At 37.1% G+C, this 26,616-nt stretch overlaps 1 long non-coding RNA gene across 4 annotated transcripts in view; it reads left to right on the forward strand.

Annotated features, from left to right (window-relative positions):
- The window catches only part of LOC143669035 (uncharacterized), a 69,160-nt gene that overhangs the window by 26,655 nt on the left and 15,889 nt on the right, over positions 1 to 26,616 (forward strand). For 3 of the 4 annotated variants that reach the window (XR_013168661.1, XR_013168659.1, XR_013168662.1), the window contains one exon: positions 18,821 to 19,125. The exons of the other annotated variant lie outside the window; for it this stretch is intronic. This is a non-coding gene — a long non-coding RNA (uncharacterized LOC143669035). Of the gene's footprint in view, positions 1 to 18,820; positions 19,126 to 26,616 lie in introns of those variants that run through there. 4 annotated transcript variants of the gene reach the window in all.

The raw sequence follows: 26,616 nt of genomic DNA on the forward strand, positions 1-26,616 counted from the left end.
CTTATTTAGCTTTGAGGGTGGTATTTTCATGCAAATAAATAAGGGTGGGTTTTATATTTTGTGGAGGTTTTTGGTCCTATTTTAATGCTCCTTGTATGGCAGTATGTATATAGTGTAAGTTCCTGAAAAATCTCCCCTCAAAAACTTTGAAGTTAATACTTTTGTGCAACTGGGTTTTGAATAAAGCCATGACTGTTAAAAACAAAGCAAAACAAACAAAAAGTTTATGAACCCCCAAAAGCAACTTAATTTATCCTTGTTTCTATATCCCCTGCATCTTTCACCTTGGAAGAAGACCAGAAAAGCTTCTTTCCCATAATTTTCTTGCTGCTCAGTACTGGCCAAGGGGTGCCCTTTGCCTCTACAGACAGGCTTCTTCTTACTCCCCATCAAGACCATGGCAAGAAACTTGGAGAAACCAGGAGGCTTCAATTCAGGCTCACATTTTAGTCTTGCTGTGGGTTGCCTTTGCTTTTATGCAGACCATCTGCCAGGTTCCTGACTCCTTGAATTCTGGGGGGGTCCTTGACCAATGTCTTCTTGGCCTTTGGACTCTTAAGATCTGCCTCCTTTGGTTTATGAAAACTGCCTTTACCTCCCTAGAAAGACTTCCATGGACTTTCTCACTCATCTGATTTTTTTGTGTGTTTTTTATTTTTTTGCATGGGTAAAAAAATTCACTGGGAATTGAACCCAGGTCTCTGGCATGGCAGTCGAGAATTCTGCCACTGAGCCACCATCACATCGCCCCTCATTTGTCTGATTTTGAGTGAAGGAATCTTGCATATTTGAAATCCTGGACTCAGTCACTCCCAGCATCTCCCATCCAATCACTCAACGGAGTGGTGCTAAGTAGGAACCACCCATACAGGAGTGTAGCTGAGATCTCTGACGTGGGCACAGCATTCCCTTTTCTCTGTGCAGTGTCCTAAGACTGGTCTGCTTGATGCTATAGTCAGTACCTGTCAATTAGCGTCCCATTAAATTGAATCCTGCTTTCAACTGCCCCTCCAGTACTCTTCTATGGTCCTTTTGGAGATTTCTCCAATGCCCGTCCCTGGGATTACCCCAATCTGAGTCTCTGCATTTAAAACTGTTTAGTGCCAAAGGTCAGTCTGCAAGTCTCCAGATAGCCATGATGTGTTTCTCACTTCAGTTTTCTACTAACAAAAAAAGTCCCAGACAATTTGCTGCCCAAGAAACAGAATTAGGTAATGGCTTTATGATTTATTTTAGCCTCCAATCTCATATTATACATGATATCCAAATTATTCATTATTCATTTTGGAAATTTCTCTCTAGTATCTGTTTCTTTCTTTCTTTCCTTCCTGTCCTCCTTCCTTCTTTCCTTCCTTTTTTTTCTTTTCTTTTTTTCCTTTCTTTCTTTCTCACAAATACATACATGGAAAAATCTAAACAAGGAGCCACGTCAAAAATACTTAAGCATTTCTCTTTGAATTGTATTTTAAACAATTTTTATAATTTTTTACTAATCTATTGATTTTAATACTCCATGATATCAATATCTCATTTTATATTTTCTAGAATAAATAATATTAATTTTCTGAACGTATTCTTCAAGAAGAAAAGCTAAAAATGACTTGAAGAGACATAGCATTTTTTGAAAAAAAGTACTTGAAAGAAATGTTTGTTTTATAAATTACTTTTTATTTTTATGCACAAAGAGTAATAAATCTGTTCTAGGTTTGCTAGCTGCTGGAAAGCAATATACCAGAAAAAAAAAGCAGGTTTTAAAAGGGGGAGCTTACTAGTTCTAAGGCCGTGAAAATGTCCAATTAAAGCAAGGATATAGAAATGTCCAATCTAAGGCATCCAGGAAAGGATACTTTGGTTCAAGAAGGCCAATGAAGTTCAGGGTTTCTCTGTCAACTGGAAATTCCCATGGCGAACATGGCAACATCTGCTAGCTTTCTCTCCAGGCTTCTGGTTTCATGAAACTCCCCGAGAGGTATTTTCCTTCTTCATCTCCAAAGATTTCTGGCTGCATAGGCTCTTGTGGTTCCCGTGGCTCTTTCCAAATGTCTCCTCTTTTAAAGGATTCCTGTAAATTAAGCAAGACCTGCCTGGAACGGGTGGAGTCACATCTCCCTCTAATCAAAGGTTAATACCCACAATTGGGTGTATCACATCTCCATGGAAATACTCTAATCAAGTTTCCAACTTATGGTGCTGAATAAGGATTAAAAGAAATGGCTGCCTCCACAGGATGGATCAGGATTAAAAATATGGCTTTCTAAGGGGCATAATCCTTTCAAACCAGCATAGTACTTTACAAGGAAAATACCAGCCCTTAAGCTTACTTAATGCTGGTGACCCCTATAGACAATACTTTCATCTCTTTTATTTTATCTTCTGGTATTTACATTCATATTTCTAAATAACATACTTTCTCTGCTATTAATTCATCAATTTCAAGTATCATCTATTGATTTCTTATTATAATAGGTCAGGATCCAGCTCTCTTACATCACTATCATCTTCCCTTCCACTGATAATAAAGATAAAATAAAATGTTTATTAATCAATATTCAGCATTTGCATTATTTTGATTATGCAAATTAATATTCACTTCGGATACAAGATTATGTTACCATTCTCAGACAAATTTTTGGTATTTTTCTAAAGGTGTTCAGCTTACTTGTTGATTGCTTAGTTTTCTGTGTACTAAATCTTCACCAGTGCACTAACAGAATTAATTGTTCATTCATTCATCCAACAAATATATACTAATTACTCTGTCTTGGGCACCATTCAAGGCTCTCCAGAGTCATCAGTGAGGAAAACAACCAAAACCCCTTGCTCTTTCAAAAAGTAAATGCTAATGGGGAAGAAGTAGACAATTAAAAAAAAAAAAAAACCTAATGACTGAGTTATATAATTGCTTTAGAATATGGAATGTGTCCTGGGAAAAAATTAAAACAGATTATGCAGATGAGTTCTAATCAATTACTCTTTTCAGTAGCGATGGTAGGATCAGAATTGCTTAAGGTATGTGGTGGTTCAGAGCTTTTATGTACCCCAAAAGAGGCCACGTCCTTTTAATCCATTCCTGTGATACAGACCACTTATGGGTAGGCTCTTTTTGTTAGGTTATTTTAATTGAGATGTGGTGACCTAGACATTCAAGATGGGTCTTAATTCTTTTATTGGAGTCCTTTATGAGGATAAAGCCTCCAGAGGAGCTGAGAGAGCCACTAAAGCCAGAATCTGAAAGCAAAGGAAGCCAGGACAGAAGGACAGGCTGACACTGGCCATGTGCCTTCCCATTGACAGAGGCGTTCTGGATGCCAGAAGCTTTTCTTCAGAGACGGTATCGTCCTGTTGTTGCCTTCATTTGACATTTTCATGGCCTTACAACTATAGCTTGTAAGCTAATAAGTCCCCATTGTTAAAAACCAGTCCATATCTGGTATATTGTATTTCATCAGCTTTAGTAAGCAAAACAAGGAGGTATACATTTTTAAATGGGGTAGGCACAGTAGGCCTCACTGGAGTTAGATTTGAGCAAAAAAATAAAGCAAATCAGCAAATAAGCCAGTTAAGCATGGGGGGTGGGGGAAAATGATTTATGCAGAGGCAGCAGTGAGTACAAAAGCCCTGAGGAAGAGCTGTGCCTGGGGTGTGCAAGGAACCCAAGGAGGTTCAACTGCCAGGATGAAGAAACCAAGAAAGAGCGTGTGCCGATCTGAATCTGTGGTGGACCCCAGAAAAGCCATGCCCTTTAATCCTCATTCAATATTGCTGGGTGGAAGCATTTTGATTGTTTCCATGAAGATGTGACCCACCCAATCGTGGGTGGTAACTTTTGATTAGATGATTTCCATGGAGGTGTGTCTCCACCCACTTGTGTGGCGTTGCTTACTGGAATCCTTTAAAAGTGGAAACATCTTGGAGAGAGTCCCTTTTTGGTAGAGTCACGTGAAAGCCAGCAGATGCCACCATGTTCCCCATGTGCCCTTCCAGATGAGAGAGAAACATTGAGTGTCGTCGGCCTTCTTGAACCAAGGTGTCTTTCCCTGGATACCTTTGATTGGACATTTCTATAGACTTGCTTTAATTGGAACATTTTCTCAGTCTTAGAACTGTAAATAAGCAACTTATTAAATTCCCCTTTTTAAAAGCCATTCCATTTCTGGTATATTGCATTCTGGCAGCTAGCAAACTAGAACAAGTATGATAGGAGAGGTTTTAGCTTCAAGTAAAATTTCTTTCATCTTAAGTCACTGATTGATTTACGTTTAGTCTTTATAGGGTACAATTACATCATATAGGTACAAAATATTCAGTGGGCCCAATTGATGATACCCAGTCCACATTACAAGTCACCAAAGACTTAAAAGTTCCAGTTTATGCTACAGATGAAGCAGTTAGCTCAGGTGATGAGAACTATTTTGATACTGAGCTAGTCAGGTCCAGTTACTATCTTCCCTCAGTATACAAAGTCTTTAATCTGCTATCAAACCCACGTACATCAGTTCTCTTTTCTTTTTCTATGAGAGGCAGTCCCAGAAATAAACACTTTAATTTGGTCCTTAGCACAGATGCTGAACTTTATTTTTCTTAATGGAAGCTACATATGTGTCATCAAAGTCAAATGATACCCCTTAAAATTAAAAAACTCTGTAATCTATTTCAGATGGTCCTCAAGAACAAAGCAAAAGCTGTCTTTCTGGGTGAGGTAAACCCTTCTCCATCTTCTTGGCTTGAATTTAGTACTACTAAATAGATTAACACTGTTTGTACAGGATATGGGATCAATATTCCAAGAATAAAGAGGTCCTTAGGGACTGTGAGAGATTGAATTATGCACCCCCAAAAGAGACATGTTTTAATCTTCATCTGCACTTCTGGGGGTCTGCACCCATTTGTAAATAGGACTTTTTGAAGATGTCATTAGTTAAGGTGAGGCCAAATTGTATCTGGGTGGGTCTTGAAAGCCATATAATGGAGGTCCTATCAAAAGAGGAAATTTGGACAGAGTCAGTTAGTAGAAACCAGAACCCAAAAGAAGCCAGAAGATGTAGAAGACAAAAGTCAGAGAAAGTCAGAGGAGACCATGTGATGGACACAGAGATGTAAGCTAAGAAATCTTCCAGGATGGTGGCAAGCCAGCACTAGAACACTACAGACTTTGGGGAGAAAGCATGGCTTGTCAAAACCTTGATGTTGGGTAACTAGCCTTCAAAACTGGGAGGCAATAAGCGCCTATTGTTTAAGCCAACCCATGGTGTGGCATTTATCATAGCAGTTCTGGCAGACCACGTCACAGACCAACAGATAGTCATAACTGCAAAGAATTTGCCTCCTGGCTGTTCTACATTTCTGTCAAAATGTAAAGGCATCTTTTCAGGGTGTTGTCAGAAAAATGCCAGGACTCCATAAAATGAAACTTTTACTTTCGTCTGTCGCTCCAGCAACCTCCTGTTATCACCACAGTTACTGTACAGGATTTGTAGATCATTTACTCCAGATTTCAAAAGATTAATAGAGGTTGGTTTTGCCAAGGTAAATACATGTCTTTGAGCCAGTGGTAACATACCTGGCCTGGAGACCAGTAGTCCTTTGACCTAGTCCTTGCTATGTTGAAAATACTCCTTCCCCTAGAAAGTAGAGGACAAGTGACCACCCTCTGTCCATGTCCTTATACCCACACAAAAAATGGTTCAGCCACTGGCTTTGAATATCTAACTCCTACCCGCACTCTCTCAGGTGCAAGTTTAAGACTTTAATATATCAAACCAGTTAGCTCTTAGATATTCCTAGGAGAGGGGTTATTCTAAGATGACTCTCAGAAAGGAAAAAGGTTTAGAAACTTGAGTAGAATGATGACTAATATCCAAAAGACATTCTAACACTTCTGGGGACAACATGACGTGGAAGTCAGCAGAAGGCTGATTGGTCATGGCCTCTGCCCAAACGACTCATTCCTGAGAGTCGTGGAGAAGACCTTGTTATAGCAAACTTATTCTGTGGCAGAGACCCCATCTGTAGGGTGAAATTGAGGCTCCTCTCATAGAAGAAAAGAATTTAGAGAAATTTTTAAATCCTAAAATGTCTCCAAAAGGAGTGTACCCAGCAGAATGTTTTGCAGTCCTTGCATTTTAGAAATAATGTGATTCTTAAAGGCAGCCCATAATAGAAACCACTGAACAAGAATTGTCCTGCTCCCCAGGGCTTAGCCTGATTGGGCAGAACAATTTAACTTGGAAAGCCCACTTTGCAATTCAGCAGAAAAGCAGAGACATGTGTCCTAAGAAATAAAGGAAGGACATGAGGAAATGCTCTGGTTCTCTTTTTGTCTATTCTAAATGGTTCAGATATTTGGGGATTTTAGCACAACCTAATTTCATAAATAGCAGCTTAGGAAGCTTTGATCAACCATTCAAAACACTTATTTACCTACCATGCCTCTCACCAATTACAGAGGATCTCACATTAAATGTTTGATTGGATTACTGAATTGAAAACTCTCCACTTCAGAATCACCCAAAGCTTTAATTTCCTATCTCAAGCCCCCAAACACGTCACGATTACCTCCAAGCTGAGGTGTGCTAAGGCAGTAGGCTGTGTCAGAGAAGTTTGAGAAAAATCTCTCTCTGAAACAGGCATCTCAGGAAACAGAGCACCTGCAAATAGATTAATGAGCCTTGTAATTACTGGAGTTGTCAAGACCAACTACAGAGAATTCCTATGAAGTTAAGTAGGATGTGAATCTCGCTCTGAGTAAATACCACTACCCATGCTTTCCTAACACTTCCTCCTCCTGTGTTTTCCAGTGTGCTTGAGTTGATACCCTTTAGCCCAACATAACCATTGGGTTGGGGGCAGCTGGGAGTGCTGTTTAAAGAGGGTCTCTTGGTGGGCAGGGGCCCTGATATTGATTCCTGAAGCTATCTTAGCAGTAGGGTGCATCTGGGAAAATTCATTTTGATTGCATTTGATTCATGTTTATTTACCAGCAAAGGAGGCAATTAGCTTGCTCTCAGAAAAATAACTGTGACTGGTCCACTAAGGTGTCACATATTGGTGCTTCATAGTCATGGGACATTATGAAGAAGGAAAAACAGCAATGACATTATGTGCTCTCCATGAAAGCTGTCTTTGACCCAAAACCATCAGATACTGACTACTCTGATAACGTGCTGAAGAACATTTTAGTGTATTTTTTGTATATTTTAGTGTGTATGTAAGCTTCTTATTGTAGTGTATCCTGTGCTAGTTTGAAAGGATGTATGTCCCCTAAAAAAGCCATGTTTTAATCAAAATCCCATTTCGTAAAGGCAGAATAATCCCTATTCAATACTGTATGTTTGAATCTGTAATCAGATCATCTCCCTGGAGATGTAATCCAATCAAGAGTGTTTGTTAAACTGGATTAGGTGAGACGTGTCTCCACCCATTTGGGTGGGTTTTGATAAGCTTCTGGAGTCCTATAAAAGAGGAAACATTTTGGAGAATGAAGGAGATTCAGAGAGAGCAGAGAATGCTGCAACACCACAAAGCAGAGAGTCCACCAGCCTTTGGAGATGAAGAAGGAAAATACCCCCCGGGGAGCTTCATGAAACCAGAAGCCAGGAGGGAAAGCTAGCAGATGACGCTGTGTTCGCCATGTGCCCTTCCAGCTGAGAGAGAAACCCTAACTGTGTTTGGCATGCGCCCTTCCACTTTGTCGGACCTGAACTTCATTGACCTTCTTGAAGCAAGGTATCTTTACCTGGATGCCTTTGATTGGACACTTCTATAGACTTGTTTTAATTGGGACATTTTCTCAGCCTCAGAACTGTAAACTAGCAACTTATTAAATTCCCCTTTTTAAAAGCCATTCTGTTTCTGGTATATTGCATTTCGGCAGCTAGCAAACTAGAAAATATGCTAAAGACAGAAAAGTGCCCATGAGTATACAGCTCAGTACATTTCCACAAGGTGAGCACATCCATATAACTGCAGTTCATATCAATTGAAACAGTACATTTTCTGTACCCCAGAAATCCCCCTTCCAGCCACTGGTCCCTCAGGAATAACTGCTATACTGACTTGTTACACCTGGGATTCTTTTTGTTCATTTGGGACTCTGCATAAATGGAATCATACAGATTGCACTTATTTGTATCTGGCTTTTCTCAAGTATGCAGAGATTTTACAAATGTGTCCTTATTGCACACCTTTTAAATCACTGTCCCATTTAGGAGGAAATGATTAATCTGCTATAGTGCAACAGTTGGCTCTCCAAAAGTGAGTCAAGTAAAGAAATTCACATTAGAAGTGCATGTAGAAATGGCTGCATTATTTACTTTAGCTTGCCAACAAAAATGTCCGGTTTCTAACAGAGTGGAAAAGGAATTTCCGCAGTGCCTTTTCTAGGGAGGTAGGTAGTAACTGACTTTGCTCTGCAGCCACAGCATAAAGTTATAGGACGGGCAGGAGACCAAACTGGAGAATTCTACACTCTGAACCAAAGCATAAAGCTGGTAACATGCACAAGAAAATGAGATTTAGTGGTTAAATGTTGATGCACCACAACAGAAAATGAGAGTATGATGTGTAATTGTAGATAGTGCTATTCCTTTCCACTTTATATTAGTGTTCTCCCAATAAACAGACCACTCTGCAGGTGATCTCTAACTTTCTGCAGTTTGTAGTTAACTTTTTAGACAAGTGACTTCCTGGCTTTTGGTCATGGAAAGGACAAGTGTAATAATAAGAATACAATCACCTTGCGTTCTCAAGCTGAGTTAAAACAGCACAGCCCCATTGATAAAGGTGAAGCAGGGCAAAGGATTTAGAACAGTGAGCGAGAGTCATAACTGCAAGCTGCAAAATAATTAAATGTTACGGCTGCATACAAAACTATTTAGGAGTCAACTTTACGTTGAGTCTGTTATGGAATTATCCAATCACATGCACAGGAACAGCCTACGCAATTGCAGATTTATTTGACCAGCCATCAAGCCTAACAACAGGATTCCAAGTGAATTCAGGACTTGTTTGAAAAAATATAATCAAATGTGGATTATTTCAATCACAGCCAAAGAGTTTCTTCCGAGTTCCCGGCCAGCTTTTTGCAGGGGATTTACTGCCACACATTTTTGAGCAAACCACATTTCTCTAATATGGCTGATCCCTCCTAGTCTAAACATTTTTCTTTGAAAATCTGAAACCCTGCAATTAAATCTTCCTCCCTGAAACAAGGAGAGTTCACCAAGCTGAGAAGCCAAGTGCATCCCCCACAGAGAAGGCTGCAGTCGTCGGAAGGGGAGATGTTGTCTGTGGGAAAGACCCACTGATGAGATACAAACAGGAGGATGTTGGAGAGGAGGAAGAAAGAGAAATGTACGTGCTCGTCTTAGGCCTTTGTGTATTCAACATACACTCCAAGGTGGTTGTGTGTGTGTCTCCTTGAGAAATGGAAAATACTGCTAATGGGCCCAATATTTTTTATGGCCAAGATCAAACTTAAATAAGCTTGGCTATTGACAGTATTCTCTCTAGTCATGGTTTGCTTTGGAAAGGCAAGACTTTAATAAGAAAAACATTGGCTTTATTAAACAATTCACTGGATTGAAAAATGATATCTAATGGTTCACAAATGTGATTTTTCCCTTCTTGAGAATCTTATTTCCTTAGCATTTAACCAAGATAGTTGATTCACAGAGGATCACTCTGGGTCCAGGAATGTGTTCCTTCCTCCTGATCATTGCACTGTGATGGTACAGGGATGCTGGGAAACAGAGTCTGCACTCCAAAATGTAATATGGTTCATAAACAATCTTGCATGTCCATGAAGGGGGTGGGGGGAAAGGAGGGGAGAGTGTAAGGGGTGGCATGCCTGTTTATGTCTACTACCTCAAAATATTCTCCCGCTCTCTTGCCACATGGCCCTAAATCCCCCAAATTAAGGTAATTTAAGGCAAGCTATTTCCAGAATACCCAACTCTTAAAATATGTTAAAAAAAAAAGAAAGAAAGAAAGAAATATGCTCATTTTTCTCCCTATACACATTTATCAGGCCTAAAAGCAGCCAGGTATGGTGCCAGGGAGAGAGGGTAGGGAGAGAATGCCGCAATTGAATAAGTCACAGTTGGCCTCTGCGATGTCTTTTTAGCAGAGAAGTTACATGATTTGTGGTTTAGAACAATCACCCATTTTGAGGCTAAATGGGAGTGAGGAGAGGTGAAAGACAGGACAGATGTTATAATCATCTAGGCATGCAAAGGTGAAGGCCTGACTGCAGGCAGTGAAAACAGAGATGGACACTAGGTAAGGGCTTTATGTAGCCTACACCATTGAAAAAGGAAAGCACTAGCCACATGTGGTGCTTTAAATTTAAATTAGTTAAAAAGAATGTACATTAAAAATTTAGTTCCTCATTCACACTAGCCATACGTGGCTATTTTATTGGTCAGTGACGATGTGGTGGATTGGATTACGTCCCCCAACGTAGATAGGTTCTTAGTTTTGAACCACATTCCTATGGGTGTGAACCCATTGAAGATGTTTAGTTAAGATGTGGCCCAGCTGAATGAAAGTGGGCCATAATCCATATTATTGGAGTCCTTTATAAGCAGAATAAATTCAGACGTAGAAAGAGAAAGCCACAGGATAGCCAGAAGCAGGAATTCAGTGGAAACCTAGAAAAGAAAGGAGAGGACATTGCCACGTGATGAGAATACCAAGGAACCCAAGGATTGCCAGAATGCTATCAACCCTTGGAGGAAGCAAGGCTTTTAAAGCCTCTAAGGCCATGAAACAATAAATTCCTGTTTCTTATGCCAACCTACCGTGTGTTATTTTTCATAACAGCCTAGAAAACTAAGACAGCGGAGAGAGAACATTTTCATGTTTGCAGAAAGTCCTATCGGCCAGCACTGTGTAGGTCTTTTTTTGTTTGTTTTTTTCTCCCAGAATAAGTCATGAAAGTTAAGGACATAGAGAATTTGTAATGCTGCAGTGGCATGGATTGAAAACACTCAAATGGCATCTAAGAGACAGTAACTTGGTTACTGATGAGCCACATCCCCCAGAATTGCCATAACAGTGATACTTTGTGATATCAAATTGTCCTGCATAACTTAGGTGTTTGTATGATATTATTATGCATTGTGTAATATTATGCATTACATATCTATATATCCATCTATACATATATCTACATGTGGATATATAAAACACTCATTCAATATTTTAGATCAGGTCCTTCAAAAAGTAGAGACCAAAGTGAGATGAGATGTGCGATCAGACAAGTATGCTCTCTGCTGCAAATCTGGGCAGCACATTTTCATGGCTTTCACAATATACATTTTGTAGTGTAGTACATAATACTAGAAAATATATTGTAACTATGAAATATGTTTTATAGTATTCTGTATTAATAATACAAATTAATACATATTATTATGTATTGAGATTTGGAGAATTCTTACATGAGAAGTCTACATGCTTCAAACTCAAGGATTTTCTGGAATTAGTAGATTAAAAAAGACTTGATGTGGAACTTTCACTTCCAGGAAAATGGAATAGACATTCTTTTCCCTATTTCCCCAATAAGTAAAACAAAAAACCCTGGACTCTGTCTATAAAACAAACCTAAGACTGAAAGGTGGAGAGACAGCAAATCAGCTAGGGACCTCAGGATGAAAAACACAACATGGTGGTGAGTTCCCTTGGTTTTCTTTTTGCCTCTTATACCCCAACTCAGAGGCTGGAGAAGTCAGCAACCCAGAAATATTAATAAGCACAAACAAAAAAGCCCTGCTCTCTCTAGATAAAGGACCAGGAAAGAAGCATTCGAACTAGATGGAAAACTTCTAGGAAAAAAAATTTGATTTACTGTAGCAAATACTGCAGAAGAAAACTGCATCTGCACCCCAACCAGCACCAGCAAAGACTGAGTTGGGAACACATACCAGGCTATAACAAGGCACTCCAATCTCTCTGTGGGGTGATATTGGAGAAAGTCAGGTAGGGAGCCAAAATTTGTTGCCAATGGACAATGATGAGACTACACCACCCTGAAATGCCAGTGTCGACCATATGGGGTGTTAGAACTTCCACCCTGACCCTGCAATAACAAGGCACCCTGTCCCTGGTATCTGAGGGGGTCTGGTGGAAAGCCAGGACTTTCATCATTATATTATAAAACATTCTGTTGTTAAGTGTGTGATGGCTCCTCTATGTGCCAATTTGGCCAGGTTATAGTGTCCTGTTGTTTAGTCAAACTCCAGCCTAGACATTGTTGGGGAGGTATTTGTAATTGGGATAAGCATCTACAGTTAGTTGACTTCAGGCAAAGGAGATTATCTTTAATCATGTGGATGGGCTTCATTCAATGAATTGGACACCTGAAATAGAAAGACCTGGGATTCCAAGAAGAAGGAATTCTGCTTCAAGACTACACCCTCCACTCCTTCCTTTAGTGTCCCAGTAAGGAATTCAGACTCGGAACTTAAATATCACTCTTACCAGAATTCACAGCCTCCAACCTTCCCTACAGGATTCAGACTTGCCAACCCCCACAATCCTGTGAGCCAATTCCTTGTAATAAATCATACAGATAGAGATAGAGAGATAGAGACAGAGATAGAGGTGGAGATGGAGGTGGAGATAGGAATGATGATAGAGATAAACATTGACATAGACGTAAATACAGACAAAGGCATGGACATGGACATGGACATGGTCGTAGACATAGAGATAAAACATATAGCTTGTTCATTCTGTTTCTCTGGAAAACCCTGAGTAATACAGAAAGTAAAGGTATGTAAAGGAAGGTAAGATTTTCACACTTCAAACAAACTGATAAAGTGATCATATAAAATACTGTTATAAGTTATTAATAATGAAATAACTGGAGCAACCACTAACGGATATTTACAAAGACGTGCACTTATAAACACTATAAATAAAGCAAAATTAAATTCTAAAAAATGTTCAAGTAATGCATTGGAAGACATGAAAAAATAACATGATAAATGAAAAACAGAGAGAATGAACAGAAAACAAAAGTCAAAATGGCAGATTTACACCCTAACATATCAATAATTACATCAAATATTAATGATCTAAATATACCAATTCAAAGACAGAGATTGACAGAGAAGATTAAAAGCTTGACCCAACTATATATTGTCTACAATAAACTCACTACAAATACAATGATACAGGCAGATTGAAAGATGGAAAAAGATAAATCATGCTGTGCCAGTTTGAAAGGGTTTATGACCCTTAGAAAAACCATATTTTAATCCTAATCCCATTTTGTAAAGGCAGCCATTTCTTCTAGTCTCTATTTAGTACTGTATGTTGAAAACTTTAATTAGATTATCTCCATGGAGATGTGACTCACTCAAGAGTGAGTGTTAAACTGGATTAGGTGGAGACATGTTTCCACCCATTCTAGATGGGTCTTGATTACTTTACTGGAATCCTATAAAAAAGGAAACATCTTGGAGAAAAGGGGAGATTCTGAGAGAGCAGAGAACACTACAGTACGGTGAAGCAGAGTTCACCAACCAGTGGAGTTTTGGAGATAAAGAAGGAAAACGCCTCCAGAGAACTGGAGAGGAAGCTAAGCAGATGACACCATGTTTGCCATGTGCCCTTCCAGCCAAGAGAGAAACCCTGACCCTGTTTGCCATGTGCCTTTCCACATAAGAGAGAAATCCTGAACTTCATTGGCCTTCTTGAATCAAGGTCTCTTTCCCCAGATGCCTTAGATTGGACATTTCTATAGACTTGTTTTAATTGGAGTATTATCTTGGCCTTAGAACTGTGAACTAGCAACTCACTAAATTCTCCCTTTTAAAAGTTATTTAGTTTCTGATATATCACATTCCAGCAGCTAGCAAACTAGAACACCTGCAAACAGTCAAAAGAAATTACGAGTGGCTATATTAATATCAGATAAAGTAGACTGCAGAGAAGAGAAAATTATCAGAGACAGAAAGAGACATTTATAATGATAAAAGTTTCAATCCACCAAAAAGATGTAGCAATCCTAAATGTATATGCATCTAACAGCAGAGCTGCTGAATAGGTTAAACAAGAACTGAGAGAATTCATTAGTTATTGGAAAAATGCAAATCAAGACCACGATGAGATATTATTTCCTACACTCACTGGAATGGCTACTATTACAAAAACTGAAAATTACAAGTGTTGGAGAGGATTGGAGAAATAGGTACACTCATCCATTACTGGTGAGGATGTAAAATGGTGCAACAACTGTGGAAGACAGTTTGGCAGTTCCTTGGAAAGCTAAGTACAAATTACCATATGACCCAGGAATCCCTCTACTACAAATATACCCAGAAGAACTGAAAGCAGGGACTTGAGCAGATATTTTCTCACCAGTGTTCATAGGAACATAATTCACTGTTGCAAAAAAATGGAAGCAACCTATGTCAATCAATGGATGAATGGATAAAAGGTGGTATATACATATAATGGAATATTATTCAGCCATAAAAAGGAATGTAGTCCTGATGTATGTGATAACATGGATGAACCATGAAGGCAGTATGCTAAGTGAAATAAGCAAGACACAAAAAGACAACTACTGTATGACCTCACTGATATGAAATAATTAGAATAAGCAAACACATCATGTTAGAATCCAGAATATAGGTTACCAGGGGCTGAGTTGGGAGTAGAGAAGGGGGAAATAATGCTTAATTTATCCATTTAGGTCAATTTTAAAGTTTTGGAAATGGATAGTGGTAGCAGTAGCATATTTTTGTGAGTGTTATTAACATCACTGAATTATATGTGTGAATGTAGTTAAAGGGAGGAAATTTCAAATCATATATATGTTACTAGAATAAAACTTAAAACATAGAACTGCAAAACATGGTGAATCCTACTGTAAATGGCACCCTATAGTTAATAGCACAAATATAAAAATATTCTTTCACGGATTATAACATGTTTCACACTAATCCAAGGTGTTAATAATAGGAAAAAACCTAATGTAAACTATGGACTACAGTTAATAGTACAATTTTAACATTCTTTCATCAATTGTGACAAAGGTACCACACTAATGAAAAGTACCTACAACAGGGGGCATACAGGAATGCTGTATTTTTACATGATTTTCCAATAAGACTATAATTTCTCAAATTAAAAAAAATGGATAGAATTGAAAAGAAAAATAAATAATTTCATGAATGTAGTTGGAGACTTCAACACCCCTCTCTCAGCACATGATAGAACTGGACAAAACATCAGCTCAGATGTAGCTCAGATGTAGCCGTTGATGGAATTCAACACCATTAACCGACAACACCAACAATTGGTTGATGGCATTGTTGAATTCTTCCACATTCTTTTCAAGAGCCCATGGAACATAGATCAAGATAGATCACATTCTGGACCATTAAAAAAAAACCTTCATACTTAAAAAAATAATTGACATCACAGAAAGAAAGCATGTTCTCCAACCACAATGGAATCAAACTAGAAATCAACGACAAAAAGATAACAGAAAATCTCAAAACACTTAGCATTTGATCAACACGTTTTTAAATAATCCTTGGTTAAAAGACAACATCTCAAGGGAAATAGAAGAAGAGACACGATGAGTGGTTAAAGGTGGGAGAATACAAGAGGGAGAAAGAAGTTGAGGATGATTTGAAGTTTGGATGATGAGATCAGAACTGAAGGGTAAGCTGGCCCTCAGAAGCCACCTAAAGAGATCATTGAGGACGTGGGGATTCCCATTAACAATTTAACCACCTTAGGAAGTAGACACAAGGACAGAGTTCTGGGGGGGAGATTTTGATAGGTGAAAGATGGAAAAATAAAGCTGAAGCAAAACTATGGGAGTGCTGACCAGACAGAGTAGACTCAGGTCAACCTCTTCTCAGGCTACAACAAGGAGCTCTTGGAGAAAGGTGGGATTTAGCGGGAATGCTGTCAAGGAACACAGATCTTTTAAGTGTCATAATGTGGTGGAAATACTCTGCAAACTGCTCCACTCTGAGGAAACAAATAATTCTTCTTATCTTGCCTTTGCCTTTGTGGGGCCCTAAGTCCTTTTATCTGTCCAGAATTGCAAATACTTGGCATGTTCTTTTGCAATTGCACTTACAAAGGTACGGGGATAAAGCTTTCCTTTGCAAATAAACAGGTTAATAAATAATTTTAGCTATTTTAGATTTTTTTTTTACTTTAAAATCTATTGAACCTGACTTTGTACGCTCCTGTTAAGCATGCTTTGTTCAAGTCAGACCAAATACAAGCCCACTCAGGAATAAGCCATGCTCATTTCTGTCCCCAAACTTCTGAAAATTGGTTTGACTCTCTGACAAGGAAGCAATGACTAAGTTTTAAAAGTTAATGTGATGTATTTAAAATAGCATGTATTTTGTATAGCACATAGTATATAATGCATATATAATTCTATGTATAATATTTAAATATATATTGACTATATCTAAATAAACGCACAGGTACATATGCGTGTTTATGATGGAAAAGAAAATGATCAAATGTTGCTAACATCCATCTCTGTGAACACTAAAGAACTGAGGAGACTCAGTCCCCAATTACTACACACCCAGCATCCAAATCAATTAGTGCAGGCATGCCCACACACAAATGTACAAGCACCCGTAATCCTTCTTCAATCCTCTTTCCAGTTTAATTATAAAAGTCTTCATCCACACACAAAAAAAGTCTAAAAGTTTCTGCAAATCATGACATGACAAAGTTAGGAAATAATAACTGTTCCTTTTCCAATATCATGCATTATGACTGAATTTGAATGTAAGTGCTTTGGGAAATGGAGAAAGATTTACATTCTTTTTTTTTTACATGGGCAGGCACCGGGAATTGAACCCGGGTCCTCTGGCATGGCAACAAAGTATTCTCGCCTGCTGAGCCACCATGGCCCACCCAGATTCACATTCTTTTAAAGAGGATTTTTGTGTGTGACTAACTCTTCTATTGACTTTCCTATGCTGCTTTAGGATTAAGCAAAATAGTTTCACCCAGTTTTCTTGCATTTGGGGGGAATGTTCAAGCTGCATTGTGGGAAAAAGTATCAAAAATTATTATGGTATGCATTTTTCAGGAAGCTCTCAAAGGCCAGGGTATGATTCAGAGAGCCTGACCCCTGATGGAGGCCAGTTAAAAGTTTATAAAATAAAATATTCTTACACTCTAATACTCTACATGCAAATAACCACAAATGCATACTCAATCATTTGTTAATATAAACCATTAATACATTCAAAAAATATTTACGATGTGCCTAAAATATCCCAGGCACTGTAACAGCCCCTAGTAACAATGCACCAAAAAGGTTCTTTTCTAATAAATAAAAAAATATTAATTAATTTAAAAAAAACATTTTTAAAAGTTCCTTTCTTCATGGTTCCTACATTCTAGTGCAGAGAAACAAAATAGAAAATAAAGCAGCTCAAATAAAATAAAGTTAAAAAATAAAAATAAAAAAAAAACAAGCTCAGATGGATTGTATGGTGTGTGAATATATCGCAACAAAATTGCATTTAAAAAAAAATTATTATGGGAAAATCACTCTCCACTAATTTCCCACTTTCATTTTCTATTCTTGCACTCTACTTTCCCATTTATAACATGTAATAAGCAATTTAATGCAAAAGTCCAATTAAAAAATCTAAGCTGCGGAAAGTAAAGTAAAGTGATCTAGATGTGGTCAATAAGAAAATACCATATTTTAAAAATATGCATACATGTGATCTCTAGTCTTTGCAGCATTATTCATATTTAATAAGTATTTTGAAGACTACCAGTTATCCTTAAATATTTAAAGTATAGGTAGCTTAAAAGAGGGAAGTGAAAGAAAGTGAAGGAATTTATAGCTAATAAAAACTTGCCATGTATAAAAATGTTGATGGTATAAAAATAATTTTAAAAGTGGAATTGCGAAATTGCACAAATATAATGGAATTTTAATCTAAACATAGCATACCAAAAAAACCAGGAGGAAATACATCAAAATAGTATCTGTTAGAGGTGGAAATGGGTGAGTATTTTTTGCCTGCTCTCTTGCAGATTCTCTGTTATAAAAAAAAAAGATTGGTTTTATGTAAAGTAAAATAAAATTGACCTTAAAATTTTAATTTTTTACATTAAAAATGTCATGTTTTCTGCTTTAAGTATTAATTGAAGATAGTTTCTTTTCGGAGAGATATTGAACCGTTAAGGAAAAAATTTCTGATGTGAGTCAATATTTTTATATCTCTAAGTCCTAGAACTAAAGCAAGTTGATATTTGATGTTGTGGTAGAGTTGGTTGCTAAGGGACTGACTTACTTAGTTTATATAAGATCCAGCTAAGGCATTGATTAGCAATGAGGTGGAAATTTGGAGTGTTTTCTGAAAAAGAGAAAAGAAAGGAAAGAAAAAGAAAAAAACCTGATGGAAAACTCTGATAACTACTGAGAGGTGAGCACCGTGAAACGTTATTGCATATTCAAATGATAGCCACGGTAATAACACAATGGAGCAGTGTGTAATAACATAAACAACAAACATTAGTCTGTCCAATTGGTGTTCTAATTCCCATGTGCCCCTAACTGTGTGATTTTCAACAAGTTCTTTAACCTCAATCAGCCTTTGTTTCTTCCTTTGTCGATGGGAGATAATGATGCCTACCTCATGATATTGTTGTGAAGGTTAAACAAAGTAAAATTTATATATATGAAAATCCCTGATAGGGAGTAGATATTGAGGAAATGTTCATTTCCTTTCTATATAATTATTATGTTCTTGCCCATTTCTTTACACAAACCTTTTGCCTTTCCTTCTCTTACCAGTTAAGAATGCATTCAGCTTCAACTAACAGAAAAGCTAGCCCAACGATGTTCTCACATAACAATATTTGTGATGGAGATGGTTGCCAGCGCTCTCAGTTGATTCCATCAGAGGCCAGATTCTTTCCACGCTTCCCCTCCATTGCCTTTAGTGGGCTGGATTTCATCCTTATGCTTCTTGCCTCATGACCACAAGATGACTGCTGCAGCTCCAGGCTTCACATAAGAATTTAAGGCAGGAAAAAAAAAATAGAGAAGCAAAGGGCTTTTCTCTGAAGAAGTCTTATTTTTTTTGTATTTGGAAATAAAGTGATTCACAAAAGCTTTTTTTTATTACATCTCATTAACCAATACCTAAACAAATTACTAAACAAGGGGAATGAGATATTTTCAAGTTTTAGGAGCTTTATTGAGATATAGCTCATATACTCTACAATTCATCCATTTTAAGTATACAATTCAGCGTTCTTAAGAATGTATTCATAATATTGTATAAGCATCACCACAACTTTAGAACGTGTTTATCACCCCAAAAGAAACCCTGTGCCAATTGGCAATCACTCCCCATTTTCCCCAAAACATACCCAACACACCTAGACAAACACAAACAGATTTCTTTTCTCTTTGGGCTTACCTATTCTGGGCATTTCATATAAATGAAATCACACATGCGGTTTTTGTGACTGCCTTCTTTCACTTAGTGGAACACTTTCAAATTTCATCCGGTTATAGCAAATTCCAGTACTTTATATCTTTTTATTGGCAAGTGATACTCAATTGTACAGATATACCACATCTTGTTAATCCATTTATCCACTGATGGACATTTGGGTTATTTCTACTTTGTATCTGTTATGAATAATGCTTCTATAAACATCCATAAAAGTTTTTGTCTGGATAAATGTTGTCATTTCTCTTAAGTATATCTAGGGATATTGATGGATCATATGGTAGCTCCATCTTAAATATTTTCAGAAACTTCCAGAATGTTTGTCAAAGAAACTGAGCCATTTTATATTCCCGCCAGTATGCCACATCCTTGCCAATACTTGATATTATCTGGCTTTTCTGTTGATAGCCATCCTAATGGGTTTGAAGTAGTGTATCAATGTGGGCTGGGTTTTCATTTTCCTAATGGCTAATGATGTTAAACATCTTTTCATATGTTTCTTGGCCATTTGTATATCTTCTTTAGAGAAATATCTGTTCCAGTTCTTTGTCCATTTTTTTCAGTTGGGTAATTTGTCTCTTTATTTTTCAACTATAAAAGCTCTTTATACATTTCAGATGCAAGTCCCTTATCGGATATATGATTGGCAAATATTTTTTCTCATCTGTGAGTTATCTTTATACTTTCTTGATAATATTCTTTGGAGCATGAAAGCTTTTATGTTTTATGAAGTCCAATTTATCTAGCCTCTGAAGCCATAAAGCAATAAGTTTATGTTCTAATCAACCTATTGTGTCATATTTATCTTACCAGCTTGGGTTACCAAGACAGTTTTCATTTATTTTTTTCCATGTTTTTTCAATTATCTATTTCATTTATCTCTGCTATAATATCTATTTTTTTTTTCAGCTTCCTCTAGGTTTAGTTTGTTCTTCTTTACCCAGTATGTTAAGAAAGGTTTTATTGATTGGAGATAGTTCTTTTTTAAAGTAGACATTCAAAGCTATAAATTCCTGTTTAAACATTGTATTAGCTGCATCTCATAAGTTTTGATGTGGTGTGTTTTCATTTTCATTCATCTCAATATCTTTTCCAATTCCCCTTGTGATTTCTTCTTTGACCTACTGGTTATTTAGAAGTGAGTTGTTTAATTTTTTCCATATCCTCGTGAGCTTATTTGTTATTTATTCATTTGCTATTGATTTATGTGTTACAGAGTTCTAATTTCATTCCACTGTGGCTGGTGAACATACTTTGATAAATTCAATCCTTTTTAATGTACTGCAGTTTGTTTTATTTTCTCTCTTCAATTCTGTTAGTTTTTGCTTCATGTGTTCTGGGGCTGCATAATTAAGGGCATAAGCGATTAGTGTTCTATCTTCATGATAGATGGACTCTTTCATCATCATTTAATGTCCCTCTTAATGTTTTTCTCTATTATTTTAAAGTCTATTTTGCATGATATCATTTCTCTTATGGTTGTTATTTGCATGCTGTATCTTTTTCTATCCTTATACTTTCTACCACTTTGCAACTTTCAATCTAAAATATATCTCCAGTACACAATATACCAAGTTGGATCTTGGTTGGTGTTTATACAAGCTAATAATCTGCCTTTGGTTGGATTCTTTAATTCATTCACAATGTTATTGTTGATGTGGATGCATATACACTTCACATTTTACTTTTTGTTTTCTGTATTTCTCGTGTTTTCCCTCTTCTGTTCCTACTTTACTGCTTTCCTTTGCATTAAATGAATACTTTCTAGTATGACATTTTAATTCATCTAATGATTTTTCACTATATTTTTGAGATATTTTCTTAGAACTTTCTCTAGGGCTCACAATATTCATCTAAATTTATCAGACACTGCTTCAGATTTCTTCTAACTTATTTTAGTGAGATATAAAAATGTTACATCTATTCAACTCTAGTCCCTCTTCCCCATTTTGTTTTGGTTGTTATACATATTATATGTATACATGTTCCAAACCCAACAATACATTGTTATAATTGTTACTTTATATAATTTAAGCCACTTAAAGAAGCTGAGAGAAGAAAGGAGAGCAAATTTATATTTATGGGATTTGTTATTATTAACCTTCTTATTTATTACTACTGGTTCTCTATAGATTTTAATCATCATCTGGTGTCATTTTTTACTCTAGTACATCCAATACACTTGCCCATTTTGTGCTATTATTTTCAATTATATTAAATTTCTCTATGTTACAGAATCAACAATACAGTTATATAAATAATTGTTTCATACAATTGTTTTTTAAATCAAGAGAAGAAAGGATAAGAAATATGCAATTGCTCTATTTCTTATATTTATCCTCATAATTTCCTTCACCAATGCTCTTTGTTTCTTGAAAGTGCTTATGGATTAAAAAAGCTCTGTGGTGCCACTTACTTTCACCCTAAAGAACTTCCTTTAATATTTCTAGTAAGACAGGTACATTAACAGCACATTCTCTCAGTTTTTGTTTACCTTGAAATGTCTTTATTTTGCCTTAATTTTTTAAAAGGTAGCTTTGCTGGATATAAGATTCTTTTTGACAGTTTATCTTTTAGGACTTTGAACATCAGCCCACTAATTTCTGTCCTCAATTGTTCCTGCTAAGAAGTCAGCTGTCACTCTTGTTGGAGTTTCCTCGTATGTGACTAGTCATTTTTCTCTTGCTGCTATCAAGATTTTTTCTTTCTTTTTGGTTTTTAACATTTTCCTGCAAAGTGTTTGGTTGTGGAACTTTTAACAAGTACCATACTTAAAGTTTGTTGAAGTTTCTCATGTTTAGAATAATAATTTTCAACAAACTTAGATTTCAGGAATTTCTTTGAATGCTTTTATGCTTTTTCTTTCGTTAATTATATCATGTTTCTCTGAGGCTTTGGGAATTCTTTCTTTGTTTTTACTCTATGTTCTTCAAATTGTATAATCTCCAATAATCTTTCTTCAAATTCAGTCATTCTTTCTTCTGCCAGCTCAAATAGTTTTGAACTATCTAATGAATTTTTTTAACTCCAGAATTTCCATTTGTTCTTTTGCATCATTTGTTTCTTTATTTTTGTTTTCTATTCTATGAGATACTGTCATCACACCTTCTTTTACATCTTTAAGCATAGTTTCCTTTAGTTCTTTCAATACAGTTATATCTCTCTTTGAATTCTTTGTCTATTAAGTTCTATGTGTTGGCCTTCTCAAAGGTAGTTTCTGTAACCTTCTTTATTTTTCCAGTGTATGGATCACACTTTCCTGTTTCTCTGCATTTCTAGTAAATTTTTTTATTAAAGTCTGTTGAAAACTCATGACTTGGTTAGACTATGCCAGTAAAGTGTATTTTCCCTGCAATGTTCAGCCTCTGATGTTGCTCCTTAGAGGGTGCAGTTTTGGGTGCCCTCGGTCACCCTGGGATGACAGTGGTTTAAGCAGTGCTCTCCTCAACTGTCTCTTTTCTCTGATCTCTCTGTTAAGCTTCTCTCTTGCTTGCCTTTATTAATATCATGACAGTGGTTGCCACCACTAATTTCCAGCTAATTTCTTTATTGTTTTTCCACAATATCCTGGAGCATAAATTTCTCCCCATTCTTACTCTGATCCCATTGTAAGGGTAGTATTTGAGGCCAGTCTTTGAGGCTTGTTCTGATCCCTGGAAGGCTCTTTGCTCTTTTCCTGCTTCTTTCTGTTAAACTTCTAGCTCGTCCATGGTTTAGCTTTTCATTATCATCAGTCTACTGTCCTCCTCTTAATTGCTTACCACCAAAATCTGCATTATTTCTAACAGCACCCTTAAGTTTGAACCTCCCTGTGCTCTGTTCTGAATAAAGCCAGCTCCCTTAAAGAGAGTTATGGAGCTATTTGTTCTTATAGACTGTCTCTTCTCCTGAGCAAAACCTCTGGAGCCTGGGGCAGAGACAGTGGCAGACTTTTCTCTAGTGACTCCCCATCTTTACTGTGCTGTCCTTCTTGGCTTGTGTCTTTCATGTGGAACCTCATCCTATGAGCAAGCTGGGGTGAGAGCAACCAGAATCCAGTGCACTCAGTGAATCATGCCTGGGATAAAGCTTCCACTCAAAGAAGGTTTGATATGGGAAGAGAGCTCCAAACTTCTCTGCCACTCTTGCATGAGTTTCTGCAACATGGAGCTTGGAAGTGGGGATGGGGGTAAGAAATGCTGGCAGCATGCCAGTTCCAGGGATATCACTAGGAGCTGGAACAGTGGGGTGGAGGAGGGAGAGGGAGGTTTGTGTTGTTGCCTGCATCTTCCAGGGCTAGAGCTTCCATCTAGCTGAACTGGGAGAGTTTAGGATGTTCTTACCAGTATTTAGTAAATTTTATTGAATAAGTGTTTCTCTACTCGCAGCACACCCTTCATTTGTGGAGACTCTAAAGTTGGAGTTTTAGAAACATAAGTTTCACCAGTTATGGTTATTTTGATGGGGAGGGGTTCCACCACCCTCACACCATCATTCCTAAGTGTCCCCATCAAAGAGAATGAGGTTGTAAAAACTGGTTTAGATCAATGATGGTGTGTCCGCTGGGGCTAGAGCAGATGCCCACCCTCTAGGAGGTTAAGGCAGAGGCAAAAAGAAGCCAAGGCTATCACAAGCACATACAGATAAATGTATTAAAGAACGTATGGTGACTTCTACTTCCAATCAAGGTAGAGTAACAGAGACCAGATTCATCCTTTCATCTGAAACAACTTACAGAACAGAAAAACTGCATGGAAAAAATGCTTTTAAGATATAAGACACCAGGAAACACAGGACAAAGATCTCTAAGGGAGGGGCAAACCATTGATTCAGGTTACTCCTGGAAAGCATTATGATGCATGAAAAGCAACTCACACAATATATACTGCATGGTGTCCATCTTTCAAGCCTGGAGAAAAAATATAGAAAGTCTTAAAAATTAAAGCTGTATCATTAACATTTTCATGTTGAGAAGGATTTTGTGCATATTTAGTACTTCTTATTGTTTTAAGAGAGTTTGATCTAATAGAATGACAGTCCTGTAACTCTAATTTAAAATACTTTTAAGTATATGAGTTAAACTTTTGATTTTTATGATGAAATCTTACTAAGTTTAGTTTAGTATTGCAAATTGTATGGTGTATTAGAGTTAAGGGCTAAGAAAAGATTTTTTTTTTTTTTTGGTATGGAAACTATTGAAATGTATGTACTTTAAAATAAAATAAAACGTCAAATTTATAAATGCAATCTAAAATGTTTGAAGATTTAAACACTTTCGTTAAATTTGTGAACGCACCCAAACTGAATTCAAACATTCTTTAAGAGTGATAAAATTTGCTAGACTTACAATTAGAAAAAGTTTGTAAACTGAATTAAAAGTCTACGAATTGCCTAATAAACTGCCTTCAAGTTCATTAAAAAAAAAAAATTCATCTCAGTGCAAAGAAGTTTGACTCCCAAAATAGCTTTCAAGGAATATTTTGGCTCACAGAGGTGAAGTGAAGGAATGAGATAGGGTAGCTAGTTTCCTAACAGACTACTCAAATTTCATAGAAGATATAAAGCTAACCCTCAACTAGGACATCTTTTAAAGTACATAGGTCTATATGTAATAAGCAAGATTAAGTTAATCTCAAAATCAGCGCTACTTAGTATTATCAAAAGTTCTGGGAAAGAAACAATATTTACTGGGGGTTGCCTGAGATATAAACAATCCATCTATTCCTCTAAGCAACTAAGATCTGTCTAGGATGAAGCCAGGCTATCTGAAGCCCGAACTCTTTTTCTCTCCCTTTCCGTTTTGCCTCATAGAACTGATTTAACATAGAACTACATTTTTATTTTTTTGAGATGATGGCATTAACAGGCAGGTAAGTGCACTCGAAGAAACAAATCTATAAAACCTACTTACTTCACATGGCCGCGAATCCCAGGAGGAAATTCTTTTAGAACACAGAACCAGGAAAAGTTGTGTCTTTACCTTAAGAAGCTTATGATTCAAGTAAATAATCACATCTCTTTGTGTGTGTGTGTTGGCCACTAGAAAACCCAAAGTCAGCTCCACAGATGCAGTTTTTCATGGCCTGCTTTTCACCGACTCCTCTCTCTTTTGACTTCATTTTACTTTCCGAAGGCTTATTTAACTTTCACCAGATGACTTGTACTTATTTTACCTTGGTGTATTTTAATGTATTAATAAGTATAAACAAATGAATATTCTGCAGGTCTCTTTCAAGCATTCTTAGAACAAGTAATAGAATGTTTACTGTAGAGAATTAACTACAGTTCAACAGAAAAAGGGAAACTTAAAAACCAAGGAGAAGTAGTGGAGACAGAGAACCTGAAATGACAAATAAAAGCGGATGAAGAACCCTATAAAAATGTGCTGATTTGGCCTTTAGGCACTTTCAAGAGATGATTCACTGTAATAAATGAGGAAGATGCATTGTTTTGAATCATCTTCTGGAAGCAGTTTGGAAGGTGACAGTGAGGTAAAGAAAGCATGGCCAATGAGGTAATCCTATAAACACCTCTCTTTTGACACAGTAGCCGCTTTTCAATATTCTAGGCACGTTTCACTTTTCAAAATACCTACAGAAATGCCAGTTTGTATTTTCTGGGGTTTTAGCTGCAGGGAACCTTTATTTAATGTAAGTCACATCTTGTTAAATTTAAATTGATCCCACATTTGCTCAGGGAGGTCAAAACCAAGTTACAGTGACAAGTTACCATCCCATGATCATTTGCTTCAGTCCTCACCCTTTTGTGCAAGAAAAGTATTGCAGTAGTTCCTGTTCTTTAAATTCCCTGAGACCTCTCAAACTGTCCGAAAGCACAGCTACTGCCATGGGAAAACAATTATGTTTAGTAAACATTACTTCTAGTGAACCGCCACGTTTTCACAGTCATTGAACAGACATTGCCTGTCTTTGCTAACCAGACTATCCTCAGAAAAATCACTTCCCCACTGTAGTCAGTTCACGTGCTCCCAGATGGAGTCGAATCCTCGTCCAATTCCAACAGTTGGATTTCCTTGGTCTTTAAGACAATCAGCAAACCACGTACACGCGGGCATAGTGATCGGTTCAAATTACACAGAGTCAAGGAGACCATTTGGAGAGGTTTCTGGGAAAGCAAGCAAACCAAACTT

This window comes from Tamandua tetradactyla, chromosome 25 (assembly GCF_023851605.1).
Source record: "Tamandua tetradactyla isolate mTamTet1 chromosome 25, mTamTet1.pri, whole genome shotgun sequence".
Classification (NCBI taxonomy): domain Eukaryota; kingdom Metazoa; phylum Chordata; class Mammalia; order Pilosa; family Myrmecophagidae; genus Tamandua; species Tamandua tetradactyla.